The 14,972-nt window shown below is 36.6% G+C and overlaps 1 protein-coding gene and 1 pseudogene across 1 annotated transcript in view; both read left to right on the top strand.

The window, feature by feature from the left end:
- NRG3 (neuregulin 3) overlaps positions 1-14,972 on the top strand; it is a 991,727-nt gene that overhangs the window by 935,458 nt on the left and 41,297 nt on the right. The gene's annotated exons all lie outside the window — the stretch shown is intronic.
- Positions 12,779-12,897, top strand: LOC112482779 (annotated as a pseudogene).

The raw sequence follows: 14,972 nt of genomic DNA, 5'->3' as shown, positions 1-14,972 counted from the left end.
TTACCCCTTACTGAAAGCTTTCCCAGCCTTCCAAACCCTGTCTGCAAAGTCTGGATTATGTACTTATTATAAGTCCTCACATTGTACCAAGTATTTTGTCTCTACCCCCTACTAACCTGGAAGAATCTGTGAGAACAGAGACTCTCTATGTATGTTACAGTTACTTCTAAGGCCTAATACAATGCCCAGTACATAGTAGTTACTCAAATAATTTTTGAATAAATGAAAGAATGCATGAATGAATAAACGAGGAATAAATATATCAACGAATATGCAAAATAATAGGAAAGAAAGAAAAGGAAATAGTCCTAGATCCAGAAGATCAGGAACTCAGCATCTAAAAATAGAATAAAAGCTTTTGAAATTTAAATTTTAATTTTAAATGTTTAACAGTCCTTAAAGGGCAAAATTGAACTGGTAATTAGAATCTGTTTCTCTCCCTCTCTCTCTCTCTCTGATTGTTAAATGTAGGGGGAGATGGTGAGGAAAATCACTGAAAAGACCTTAAATTCTCTTGACTGAAAAGTAAAGAACACTGAATAAATGTCAAGGCAGGCACCCTGTTACCAGAACTGGTAAGGAACATTGGGACTTTGTCACTGACATCTCAGGGGCATGGTCCAAGACCAGGGCTGAACTATTAATATGCTGACTTGATGTTAATAAATCAATCCCTTGAGTGCCCCCTAAATGCTCCTTCATGCCCTTCCAAGTTTAGTTGGAATTATTTCCAAGCCTGGGTTAGAATTTGTTCCATTAGTTGTGTAATAGTGAGCACTGGGTAGAGAAGTTGTGATGCAATGTGTTCACCATAAGCAGAAGGCAGACGCAAGAGGAAATCAGGCAGATTATAATGACATTATCTATTTACTTTACTCATACCTGATTTTTGAAGGCATCTGTGTACTGACATATTTATCTCAGACTTAAAGAATTAATAGCTATTAAAAATTCTGAGTTGACACCTCATAGAAATTTTCTTTCTTTTTCCATACCACTAGAACTCAAAGTTGCCTGGTAGCATAATTAAGTTTTTAAATATTTTAAGCTTCTTCACTTTACCTCAAGGCAGCTTGAAAGATAGGATTATGCCTCATGAAACTGATTCATTTCATCTTGATCAGTACAAAATGTTCTCTGAGGTCCTGAGTGCCTCAGGTTTTCAATTCTTGTCTGTTTAGCAGTTGAGGCAATCCATGTGATTTTTTTTTCTTTCTTACATAATAGTAAAGATCTTCCCCACACCATCAGAGCAGTAAGAGAGAAGAAAAGCATTACTCTTTGTAGTGATTACTCATTATGTGTCAGACACTGTCCTGGGGACTTTGCATTCATTATTTTATTAGCCCTCAAAAACCCTGCAAGGAAGGCATTAGCATCCTTATTTACAGATGAAGGCCCTGAAGCTAGGGGAGGACAAAAGATTTCCTGGAGATTATCCTGCTTAATCTAAGGAAGAATTGATATTTGAACCCAGGTCTCTCTGACTCCTGTGTATGGGCTCTTAGACCTTATTATACCATGTCTCCAACATTATTTTGATTTGATTAAAGACTGATTTTCTAGTTACAGGAATGGAGGAAGAAGATATTTTTTCTCCCTCTAGGCAGTAACATGTAGTAGTTAAAAAACATGGGCTCTCTAACCACATTGTGACCAGTTACTTTTAATTTGACTTTAACATGTAGTTTATCTGTGCCTTAATTTTTTCAAGTGCAAAAGTGTTAATAATGCTCCCAGAACTGTGGAGAGGGCTAAATGGCTTTGTATCTGTAAAGTGCTTTGTATTGTAAGTACTCAATAAGTGTTTGTGTTGTAATTACCACTGCTATTGTTGTAACTGGGGCCTTTTCACAAAGGTACAGCTACACAGAATGGGTACAATGCACAAGCACACTTTCAAGCCGCCTACTGTCTTCCTAAGTCTCAGTAATGGAAAAATGAGAAGATTCCCTAGCCAAAGTTATTCTTTCTTATCAATCCAAACAGTGTTCAGCCACAGCTAAAGGCTGGGAAAGGTGCTCTTTTTTACAACCTATGAGTCATTAAGAAAATGAAATCATTTGTTGCATTGTCAGAGTAGTAAGAATTCATGTGTCTGCAACTCCATGGTACAGAACCAGCAGCTTGAACTGGGGATATGTCTCATTGCCTTAGGCTTTCCCAGAAAGAGAGTTGACATTTGCCCTCCCGCCCCCCACCCCCCCACCTTTGGAGCCAAAAATATTGAGGGTAGCAGGACAAGCCGGTGGAAGACAAGTAGCAGGTGCATTTTAGGGCATTCAAACAGTCAGACAGGTCATTCAGACTGAAATTTTCTTAAATTTCTAGCTAAAAGCTATTCATCCACTTACATTTCAAGCATAGTATTGGATCCAAATTACTATATCTTGACTAATTGCACCAACCAACTTTATAGCCAAGTTTTTCAACTACTTGAAAAACAATCTAGTGACTAAAGAAATTAAACAAGCTTTAACAAAGAAAATGCTTGTTAAAAAGTAACAGTTGCTTGGATGCCCACAAAGTATCGCACCCCTGAAGCCATTCCCTGCTTTCCCCTATGTTTTTTAGGAGGAGTCATCTTGTCTTGTATACGGTATATCATGCCTGGTAGTTATTTCCTAACAGGAAGTTGTTTCCATTTCGATGTCTCTATCTTAAGCTGTTTTGATTAAAACAAGCAAACAAACAAAACAAATAAAAAGAAAACAGGGACATTGATTGATGCAATAAGGAAAAAATAAGAAATAAAAATAAAATCAATAGGGATTTGACCTTGGGGTCTCACCTCTCTCACAGAGTCTGGTGGGGTAGTGCTAAGGTATGTCTCTAGTAGTAAGAGAACATTTCTCCTCTCACGATGTGTAAAGAATTTAGGTGGATCCTTCTTTATACTGGACATGTATTTAACATGATTCCACTGCCCTTTGTCCCCATTTTTCTTTACTTTTTTTGTCTTTCCAGTGTTGCCCCCACTTCTAACTGACCTTCATTTTCCTTCTGGTCTCAGTTCAGTTTTCTAGGAAAGACACTAATTGGCCCAGCTCATCAGCACTATCACTACTTCAGCAGAGACTTTGTACCCTGCGAGTTCATAAGATCCTTATCTGCCCTTGCTCAGGTGCTCCCACTGAACTTAAAGGCTCTTGCCTTAGAAGCTGAGTCTGTACAGTCACAGAAGTAGTGTTGGCTTTATCTGGTTGCAGGTGGTGAGAGAAGGGTCTTAGGCTGGCAAGCTCCTTGTTCACTCAATTCAGTAAAGGAACTAAAATAATTCTTATGATAATGTAAGGGCTGTTTTAGACATTCTTTTTTAATTTCTTAAAAATATTAATTTGAGACATTATTTAAATTTTTATTGTATAGCTCACGAAGTAATTTTTATTTATTAAATTTCTTTTTAACTATTCCAGGGATCAGCACATGTTTTCTGTAAAAGATCAAATTGTAAATATTTGGGCTTTGTGTATTTTGCTACAACCACTCAACTCTGCTGTTATAATAAAAACACAGCCACAAACAATACGTAAACCAATGGTTGTGTCTGTGCTCCAATAAAACTTTACAAAAAAAAAGACTAGCCGGATGTATATGGCCTGTGGGCTGTAGTTTTCTGACCCTGATCTTTTCCAGTGCAAATGCACTCATGCTCTGCTCACACCTCTGCACACTTCACACTCATTTTGCACTTCTGTTTGCTCTTGTTATCCATATTGCAGAGCTCACTAATCTTGAGAATGACTTATTTCACAGAATCGCATGGGAGTTCCTCTTTTGTGAAAACACTTGGTGTCTCTAAGTGGAGACAAAAACATGAATTGCCTGAAAGAGAATTGATGCCTTAGAATCATCAAAAAATACATGCATTTGGGGGAAATTTCTAGCATTATAAAATGGAATGTTTTCTCTTAGAAATGATGAGAATGGCATTTCTGTCACAAAAAGCATGTATATCTGCTTAGGCACAGACATTTTACTGAAAACCAAAATTATAATATTCTCTGCTGCCAACCCTGTAAGATGCTTGAATGATAATGGTGGGGGTTGGGGAGTGGTAGGAATTATAATACATTCTGCTTTTGACAACCATCTTAACTCTATTGTTTTCTCCTAAAATGGAGTTGTTTTTGAGTCACTGTATCCAAAATCTGGCTGTCATTTCTATGTCCTGGAGATGCTCATACCGTTTTACCTTTCAGAAAGCAAATTTTAAAACAATCTCCAGGTACGAGATTTCTTTTCTGAAGTGGTAGGTATATGAACAATGCCTGTAGGCTTGTTTACTGGATGAATTTTATTTCAACCGGGAGCTACTTATTCTAAGTCTTCCCACAATTATTTTTCTTTAGAAGTCTGTCTTTCTTCTTTGATTACTATAGACTTTCTCTCTGTCATAAGTGTGATATTTGATTCCAACAGAAATGAATCTTTGCTGTGTATAAGGCAACAGGAAAACTTTGATATATTTCAGTTCAAGTGGACCTCCCACCTGAGCTATCTCAACGATAGAGGCAACAGGAGATCCAGAATTTCTGCACATCTCTTCCTTAGGGGCATGAGCTTCCCTGTAGTCTTAAATTTTTCGTAATTGCTGGTTTCATTCAAGAATATCTCTGCGTGAATTGGTTTCTAAAGGTAATAACTGTGTGAGTAGCAAGGGACATTAAGGGAAAGAAGAAAGTGTCCTAATATCCCTTCAGACCTATTGTTAGAACCTGCATGTCAGTTTTTCTTTCACAATTTTCCCTTTTGTAGCAATTTCCTTGTGACATTACAGATACTATTTGTTACAAACAATAGGCTATGTCATGACAGTCCTATCATGATTAGTAATGTTGGGAATGCTTTAGAATGGATGTTTAATAAACAGAAAATGATAAACAGAATCATACATCTAAGAGCAAAATTTAGAAGTACTGAGAATTCCAGGATAATCTTAGTCCAAAGACAGACATATGACTGTATGTTTGTATCTGAATAACCCAGTGATAAAGTGGGCAATTTGCCTTTGCTGGGTCCCTCTAAGTAACTTGATTGTGTATGTTGTATGCAGGTTCGAGAATGCAAGGTCCTAATTTCTCAGCTGTCCAGGCGGTCTAACCTATGTGCCAGTTCAGAGCAAAACCTGAGTGCATTCACATTATGTTGTTTTTCCTGATTTTCTGGAACAACGAAGAACAAAACAGGAACAAAACGAGAACAAAACAATCAGCAAAGCTCCAAGAAACTTGCAGATTAAAATGAAGATAAATAACTAACCCAGGGATTGTAACACAATGTAATAATTGATGCAATGGAGATTACCTCCTTGGGTTCTCTGGGGAAACACATAGAGAGGAGTTGTGGGTGTCGGGGATAAGGGACAACTTCTCCTCCTGGAAATCTTAGATCCAAATAATATGCTTCTAGTTTGGCAGATTACTTGAGAGAGGTGAGGAAGATATTTCAGGCAAAAGGAACAAACTGTATCCTTTCCTGGACATGAAGGGGAAGATGGAGAAGTGACAGTAGGCCTGGAGCAGAGTGTGGAGGGTAATGGTAAGAGATTAATACAGGTTAATACAGACCCAGAAAATGAAGGAAAACACACCACTTTTACACTCCCTCCACCAGCTGCTTTGTTATCACTCTTCCTGAAATGGCAACCCCATCGAATTTTCACTTGGGCTAAAAGTTTTAAAATCATGCCTGATCTTCTATTTCCCTTCATACCCCACATGTATTCCATCAGCAGACAGAAACTTTAGCGACTTTCATTTACTTATTCATCCATCCTTTATTTCATAAAACAAACTTATTTTTCAGATACTTATCATTGAATGACTTAGACACTTTAGTTAAATAAATGTTAATAATGAAGATAATGAAGCAAGACATGCTTGAACTTTGGAGTCAGGCACAGTTGGGTTGGTTTCTGGGTTCTACTTTCTGCCTTCTAACTGTGTAATCTTGGGAAAGTCCCTCAAGCTCTCCAGACCCTTGATCATGGGCAGAAAGAAGCTCATTATGTGTTCTTCAGAGTGGCTGCCACAGGGTCATTAAATATTAAATAATAGAAGTTTCTATCTCCTCGCTTTTTATCCTAGCTTCCGTGTCTCTTTTGAAATTACTTTTATTCCATTTTTAAATATACATTGCCTTTCTATCTGATTTTGAGCTCCTGTGAGGACTACATTTTAATTTTTATTTAAATCGAATACTTTCGTGGTTAATGTTTCTACTTTTGCTTAGTTTTGGTTTGCATGGGAGTGCTGTTCTGTCAGCTGTTGAGTATAAGAAAGAGGATACATAGTTTCCCTTTCAGCTTCTTCAAGAGTGGGAAAGAAGAGATTAGGAAAAGAGCAAAGGATGCTTGACTTTCTGAAGTGGGAGCATACGTTTGGGCCCCAGATCTCTTACTCTGAAGTTGTTGCATTAACCATTTTGAGCCTCTGTTTCCTTATCTCTGAAATGAAGACAAAAATGCTTCCACTTTATCCTGCCTATAGGATCATAGCTGGATATTCACCTCAATCAGTTTATAATCTTAACTCTCACTGTGTCGGTGGCCAGGACCACAGGATCTTTCCGAGTCCCCTGCGGCAGCATGCCAGTCTCCAATCCCTTCCCTGCATTCCTTTGCCTACCTCCCAGTTATTTTCATTCTGTGGCCAGTACCTTGTTTTCCCCTGTCTAGTAGGATATTTGTAATTCATGGTTTAGTAGGATGGCCTTCTTGCTTTGTTATTCTGACTTCACGCCTACACATTATGTTTTATATTTCCCTTGCCTTCAATGGAGAATAGTCCCGGGTCAGTCTTGCCCCATTTCCACCTCCACCTCAAGATTTTGTTCCCACGCTCAGGTTTCCTGATCCAGAGAGACCATCTTTTCTGGAAGGGAGTATGTATATTGTTTAAATTCACCTTAAACAATTAAATGCATTTAAGAAATAAGAATTGGATCCAAAGTATAGTTTTAATAGCCTTTTGGAAATTAGTTCAGATACTTCCTTGTACCATGGTAATTACTTAAGTTGAAATACCTGTTTACTATCCTCTGTATAAGTTTAATTTGTAATGTCTCTAGCATCAACAATAATAATTGGGTGAACTCTATTTAATTGGATGTTGATGTCAACTGTTTGTGTAATTTTAACAAGACATCTCAACAATTGCCCTGATATTATGATATTCTGCTCAAAGTTATTAAGCTCTTTATCTTGATTTGGGTGTTGGCATCTTATTTGAATATGCAGACCAATCCACTGGGTTTGCCATTGCCCTGAACAAGAGGGTGTTTGTGTGTGTGTGTGTGTGTGTGTGTGTGTGTGTGTGTGGGCGCGCAGGTTTGGAATAATGAACATATTGGTCTTTTCTACTTCTGGCGTTGGGGGGGGTTCTCTGTCTGTGGACAGAGATCAAACTCAGCAAGATCTGATGATACAGTAAATACTGGCTATTTCTGTCCTACACACTATGCACGCACGGTGGAGGGCCTTACATTACCTGATACCATTGCCCTTCGTGCCCCTGTACAGAAACGGAGCAAATCATATCCTCTAAATAAGAGAAGTGCAACTCTGCCACTCACAGTTCTCAGGAGAAGAAAATTCTCTGAGGATGATTCAAGAAGGATGGCAGATAATGATAATTTCTTTCCTTTCTTTTATCTCTCCCTTTTCTCTTCCCTCTAATCTTATCTCCTCCTTTCCTGGCTCTTCCTTTTTGTTCTTTTCTTTGGTCTTTCTTCTTCTTTCTTCTTCACTCTTCCCTCACTATGTCTCTCCTTCTCTATTTTTCCAAAAAAATCATAAGTGATTCATGATTGGAGTGAGAAAAGAGCCTTGGATGACTCATATGAAGAAGAAAATTTTCTCAAATCTTCAGCTCTTTGAAAGCTGACTAGAGTGGGAATATTCATAACACTGTCGTCCAGGGAGTAGTCAGGGCACTTTTGCTCAGTGCTTGGGACTCTCGTCACATCGTAAACTCTTATAGATAGGGTGGATAAAGCTATGTCCATTGTTTTTTGCATTTTTCCCTTTGGAAGGAAGCGTTTACCCTGTGGCACACATACTAGGTATTTTACATCGCCTCAACTCATTGTCACAAGTGGAATGAAATGTGGTGTCCTGCTCTTGCAATATCCCTCAGATAACTCTTCCTAATGTCTTCTCTAAAGCCTTCTTTGTCACTTCCCCAGTTTTTTACACAGGTAGATTATTCTCTATCCCACTCCCATCATATTCACACTGTACTTTGCTCATACCTCTTTTTCTTAAATAACATCTTTTTGAAATATAATTCCATATGATAAAATTCAGTGGTTTTTAGTATATTCACAGTTTTTGCAACCATCACCACAATAAATTTTAGAACATTACCATCAACTTATACCCATTAATATTCCCTCCCCTTTCTCCCAAACACCCATTCCCTAACTACTTTATTTTAGTTTGTCAATATGGATTTGACTATTCTAGACATCTCATATAAACAGAATCATATAATTGGACTTTGTGACAGGCTTTCTTAATATAGCATAATATTTCAAGGTTCATCCATATGGTAGCATATATTGCTTTTTCAATTTTATTGTCAAGCAATTTTTTATTGCATAGAAATCTACTACATTATGTTTTTTCACTTATCAGTTGATAAGCAAATGGATTGTTTATCATTTTTTAACTATTATGAATAATATGACTATAAACATTCATGTACAAGGTTTTGTATAGATATATGCTTTCTTTCCTCTTATGTAGGAAACTAGGAGTGGAATTGTTGGGTCATGTGGTAATTTTATGTTTAATTGCTTGAGGAACTGCCACACTATTTTCCAAAGCAGATGAATCATTTTACATTCTCAGCAACAATGCATGAAGGTTCTAATTTCTTCACATACTTGCCAACATTTGTAATCGTTTGTCTTATTAATTACTGTCATGCTAATGAGTGCAAAGTCATATCTAATTATGATTTTGATTTGCATTTTTTTCTTTTTTTAACTTTAGAGTTTTAGAAACGTTTTTATGTTTAATTTTTTCCATATTTATTGAGATATAATTTATATATGACGTGTCTAAGTTTAAGGTATACAATGTGCTGATTTATTACATCTACACATTGCAAAATGATTTCCACAATAGGATTAGTTAACACCTCTGTCACTTCACATAATTACCGTGTGTGTGTGTGTGTGTGTATGTGTGTGTGAACATTTAGGATCTAATTGTTAGAAATGTTCAAGTATATGATATGGTATTGTTCACTATAGTCACCATGCTATACACTATATCCTTAGAACTTATTAATCTTCTAACCAGGAGTTGAACTCTTTGATCAACATCACCCATTTCCTCCATTCTTTGGACTCTGGCAAGCAGCGTTCTACTCTCTGTTTCTATGAGAGTGGCTTTTTTCCCCATCCCATATATAAGTGAGATTATACCACTTTCTCTGTTTGACTTATTTCACTTAGAATAATGTCATTAAGGTCCATCCATGTTGTAGAACTTGACAAGATTTCATTTTTTCCTCATGGTTGAATAACATTCATATATATAAATATACACATATATATGTATATATATATATGTTCATATATATGTATATGTGTATATATATATTCATATATATGTATGTATGTATATATATATACACACACCACATCTTTATACATTCATCAATCGATGGACACTTAGATTGATTCCATATCTTGGCTATTGTGAATAATGCTGCAGTGAACATGAGAATGCAGATATCTTTTTCGGGTCATGATTCCATTATTCAAATATATACCCAGAAGTGGGATTGCTGGATCATATGGTAGTTCTACTTTTAATTTTTTGAGGAACCTCCACTGTTTTCCATAGTGGCTGTACCAATTAATATTCCAATCAATAGTATACAAGCGTTCCTTTTTCTCCATATTCTGGCCAACATTTCTTATCTTTTGTTTTTCTGATGTTAGCCATTCTAACAGGTGTGAATTGATATCTCATTGTGGTTCTGATTTGCATCTTCATGATGATTAGTGATATTGAGCACCATTTCATGTACCTACTGGCCATATTTATTTATGTCTTCTTTGGAAAAATATCTGTTCAGATGCTCTGCCTATTCTTAATAGGATTTTTTTTTTTTTTGGTTTCTTGCTATTGAGTTGTATAAATTCTATAGCCAAAGTATAATTCTAGACAGTGTCTGATGTGGGATGCAGGAGAAAATCCAATAAACATAAGCAATAACTTTCTGCTAATCTGAAATTTTAATTCTGTTCAGAGATAACGTCCTTATGAGTTATTCCAATGAGTAGTGGTTGCTCCATCAGATTGACATAAGCAGCTACTTTTTAGCTTTAGTAAAGCAAAATGTTCAGTATTTTTAAAGTCTTTATAATTTGTTAACACAACACATACATTTGAATAGCTTATAAAATATAGGGTAATAATATAAAATTTAAGTTCTAGTAAGGCCACAGGTCATGAAACAATTGCCATTGAAAAGGTAGTATGTTACTCTTAGTCCCCAAGAAGTGGAGGCACACCATGCTATGGGGGTGCCTCATGGGGGAAACACCAACGTCAGCCAGGAGGCAGAAAAGAAGTAGGAACTGTGGGCAAGAGCCTTTATTGTGATCATCACAGGAAGCAGTGTGTGAAGCAGGATAAACAGGCTTAGAATTGGCTAGTTTGAACAATTTTAGCAGTCTTTGAGTATAGAGTCTACCCTTAGTGGTCAGCTACCTAATCCTAGGGTTGCTAGGGCAGGTGGACAGTGTTCCAAAGTGTGAGAGTGTGGTGAAAGAGTTGGTGGGGATTGGAGCTCTGGATTGGTTGGTTTGTGTTTGAGAAGCATGCTCATAAGCTATTTGCTTACTATCTCCCAGAACTAGCTAACCATGGGAGGGGCTGTCCTTTCAGAGTCAGCAAGGCCCAGATGTCAAAGCACCAGAAATAGAAAATAAAAGACACAGTGATTATAGCCTATGATGCCACAAGAGATTCATTTTTCTCCAAACACAAATGGGCATGCAGGCAAGACAGCAGCCTCTGCAGCTATCGGGATACACTTCTTGCTACAAAATAAGAACTATGCTATGATGTAGCTAGGACAGAGAGTAAATCTAAATACTTCACATACTTTTATTGAAGATTATACGCATAGATACCACAAAGACTTGAGGATTTGCTAAAGACCTAAAAATTCTATTCAATTCAGCGATAACCAGATGCTTGAATAGCTTTCCTCATAGGTCATATGTGGTTTATCTTGCTTCTGGATATATCTTTCAGACAGTCTTTGCTTGTACTAATTCTTAAAGTGGCGAGTATCTCCTATTGCTTCTGTCTCAGTTGAACCGTTACTGTTCTTATCTCTTGGTATTAACCCTGTCATCTTCTTGGATCCTGTAGCTCACACCCTGCTGAAGTACACTTGTCACTAAACCCCTGTCAGTATCACTACAGAGTGGAACACAAATTTCTTTCACTGCTGGATAACAGCTTGTTTTTCTTAACTCATCTGGGAAGGAAGGATATGGATAACTGCACTATAAGATTATCACGTATCAAAAAGTACCCCCTATTGCTCTTTGTTTGGGCAAAGAAGATGAGACTTAAAATTCACATTTTGAAATAACAAAAAGATCCCTGTTCCTAAGTCTTTTGACATTAGAGATTATGAACCTTTAAATGTACCACAATTTCCAGTATTAAAGCTGGAAATCACAACAGGATTGTAAAACAAATCAGTGTTTTGTTTGTTTGTTTGTTTTTTAGGGGTATTTTGAAGATCCATTTTGGATACTTATATAAGTTAACACTTCATATTTCGCTCTGGGATCTTATTATGTTTCTCTTCATAGACTTCATGAGTCAGGATTTCTCATTCATATTTGTGCATTAAGGACACTTGAGAGTATCTGCTGCCACTGAATAAAACAATATGTTTGTCAGACCTCTCCTTTGCTTAAGAAAGCTGACTGGCACTCTTTGTGTAAGTGAGGCTTGCTGACAAGATTTGCACTGGGTTGAGAGTTGGAGAGCTGTTAGGCTGAGAAACCTCAGCTATCAGAATGAGGAAGGACAACATCCTCACTAGAATCTCTTGTTCCCCACAGGCATTTACTTTTATTTTTTTTTATCTGACTTTCCTTTTCTTCCTTATGATACTCTCTACACATTATATAGTTGATCAATACTCTATTTAAAGTGTAGTTAATACAAGTTATAAGACTGCTCTTCATAGCATTGGTTAGAGTCAGGCAAAATTAGAAATATTATAAATGTTTGTCTGATTTCACTGTAAGTGAAGTATATTAGGCAGCCACTCAAAAGGATGAGGTTAACCTATGAGTGCTAATATGCAAAAGTGCCCATGATTTTGACTTTATTGTAAGTTTTATAAAGCAGGTCAAGAAAAATCATAAATGAGCCATAGCTACATGTATACACATGATTTAATTTCACTAGCATAATAAATGACAAAAGCTAGATATAAAAATATATATATAAATAACATGATTTCATTCATACAAAGTTCAAAAACAAGCACAGCTAATTTCTGGTGTTAGAAATCAAGTCAGTGGTTATATTGTAGGACAAGTGGTTTGTGATTAGGAGTGATATGTGGGATCCTTCTCTGGTACTGGTCATGCTCCATTTCTTGACCTAGGTATTGATTACCTATGTATGTTCATTTTGTAAAATTTTTTCATGCTATAAATTTATAAATTATGCATTTTATGTATTACACTTTGATATAAATTTTATCTTAAAGAACAAAAATTTGTCTATGGCCATGCAACCCTGAACAAGCCCAATCCCATCTGATCTCAGAAGCTAAGCAGGGTCACGCCTGGATAGTACTTGGATGGGAGACAACCGAGGAAGATCAGGTGCTGTAGGCATCAGAAAAATAAAATAAAATGAAGAACAGGAATTTGAATTTTGAAAAAAGAAACAACTAGGTATCTTAACAACAGGGTCAGAAAATAAAAGGAGCTTCTTAGATGGAGTAAGAGATATGACCAGCCAAGAGCATGAGTCAGGTAGATTTCTAGGGGAATAAAAATTCTGAGCAAGTAGAGAAATGCTGATAGGTTACCAAAGAAAGCAGTGCAGGGGCAGGTGCAGAAAAATATTCAAGGGGAAAGATCAGCCTAGCTATTTTACTTCCAGCTCTAGTGTGCATATATTTATCCTTATAATAAATTTTTCAGAAGCCAAATTTAAAATGAATAAAGGTAAATATTATCAACACTGATGTTGATAAAGCAACATACATATTTATTATTGTTAGCATTAATTTAATTTAAGGAGCTTCAGTATACCTCTGTACTCAACACCAATGAGTTTGACAATGCCTGTTTTAATTATTCATTTTCCTTTTTCACATAAGGTCTTGAAAGTCATTTATTTTCAAATTGTTTAAATGCTACCTCTCAAATCCAACTTTATAGATTTTCTTAGCAATCTATACCATGATATATCAAAGCAATAGCAATAGTAATAATAAATAAAGCCACCTAAATTTTATAAACACTATTAGTGAGCCAGACCCTGTTTTCATTAAATGCATTACATAAAGCATTTCATTTAATCTTCCAGTAATCCAGTGAGGGAAGTATTATGATCATGGTTATTTTTTCACATTAAGAACTGAGTCACAGATAGGTTTAATAAAATTGCTCAAATTCACATAAGTAGTCAGGGAGGGTACCTAGAAACATTTCCCTGAAGTCTAGCTCTTGACCTATGCTGTCCAATATGATAGCCACTAACCATATGAGACAATTGAGCACTTGAAATGTGACCAGTCTAAAACAAGATGAGCTGTATGTACAAAATACACACTTAGTACCAAAGACTTAATACTCCCCCAAAAGTAAAATATTTTATTAATATATTTATAGAGGTTCCATGTTGAAATAATACTATTTTAGATATGCTGGGTGAACCAAAATTATAACTAAATATCACTCTGTGTGTGTGTGTGTGTGTGTGTGTGTGTGCGCGCGCACACGCGCACACGCCTTGACTGCCATAGACAGATTTGAACAAATATAAATCTGGAGTCTCAGTAGTAGAAATTCAGATCTCCTGCTCTGGGATGTGATTCAGTCTTAGGTGTATTTGAAAAGCTTTCCCAGTATTTTTAATGTATAGTGAGAGTAGGGAATCACTGCCTAGGGTCCAGAATTTTGTGTTGCGCTATTTGATACCCAACCTGACTCAGGACAGCCCCTGATGGATAGTTATAACATGGGCCTGAGACTCACACATAACTACAAGGCTATTGGCCTGAGCAGCTGTACAAAAAGATGACTGTAGATGACACTAATAGATTGTGCTAGTTCACCTTTAATTGAGGCAAAGTGGTTAGATTCCTTTATCTTACATCTCACCTGGCTGAGGGTGGTGGCCATCCATTAAACCAATCTGGAAGGGTTGGGTGTTACTTTGGGCCTGACTGTTTTCCTGTGTAGCAAGGTTGAAACAATTTTAGTGGATTAGACCTCCCACTCAATAAAAACAAGTCAAACACCAGGAGATTCCTAAAAACCATTGGGTCAAATTCTCCTCATTGCCAAGAAAATAACATTTTCTTATTCTGAGTCTCATATCTTGCTAGTACATTGTGGTTTTGCCAATGAACAGTGAACCCTAAGTGATAAAAACTGGGATTAAGGATAATGATTGGGAGACAGTTATTACAGGCTCAGGAATAATGAAACTCTCAGACCTTTTAACAATGAAGCCGTAAGCCAAAAACTGGTTTTACCTTAGCATTGAAAACTCCTCAACAGATTTATTTTGATGCAATTTGCTTTTTACTAATAATTTATTTGTAGGAGAAATAGCATTTGGAAAGCCCAGTGCATGTTAGACATGCCAATGAGAAGATCCAGGGCTTTTCATTTTTTTCAAAATGTGTTTTATAGCATTCACTTATCTATAGTCAGCCAGAGCTGTGCTGTTTGGA

The sequence above is a fragment of the Pteropus alecto genome, unplaced genomic scaffold, assembly GCF_000325575.1.
Source record: "Pteropus alecto unplaced genomic scaffold, ASM32557v1 scaffold155, whole genome shotgun sequence".
NCBI lineage: Eukaryota > Metazoa > Chordata > Mammalia > Chiroptera > Pteropodidae > Pteropus > Pteropus alecto.
Note: the sequence above shows the minus strand (reverse complement) of the source record. Positions and strands in the feature narration are given on the sequence as shown.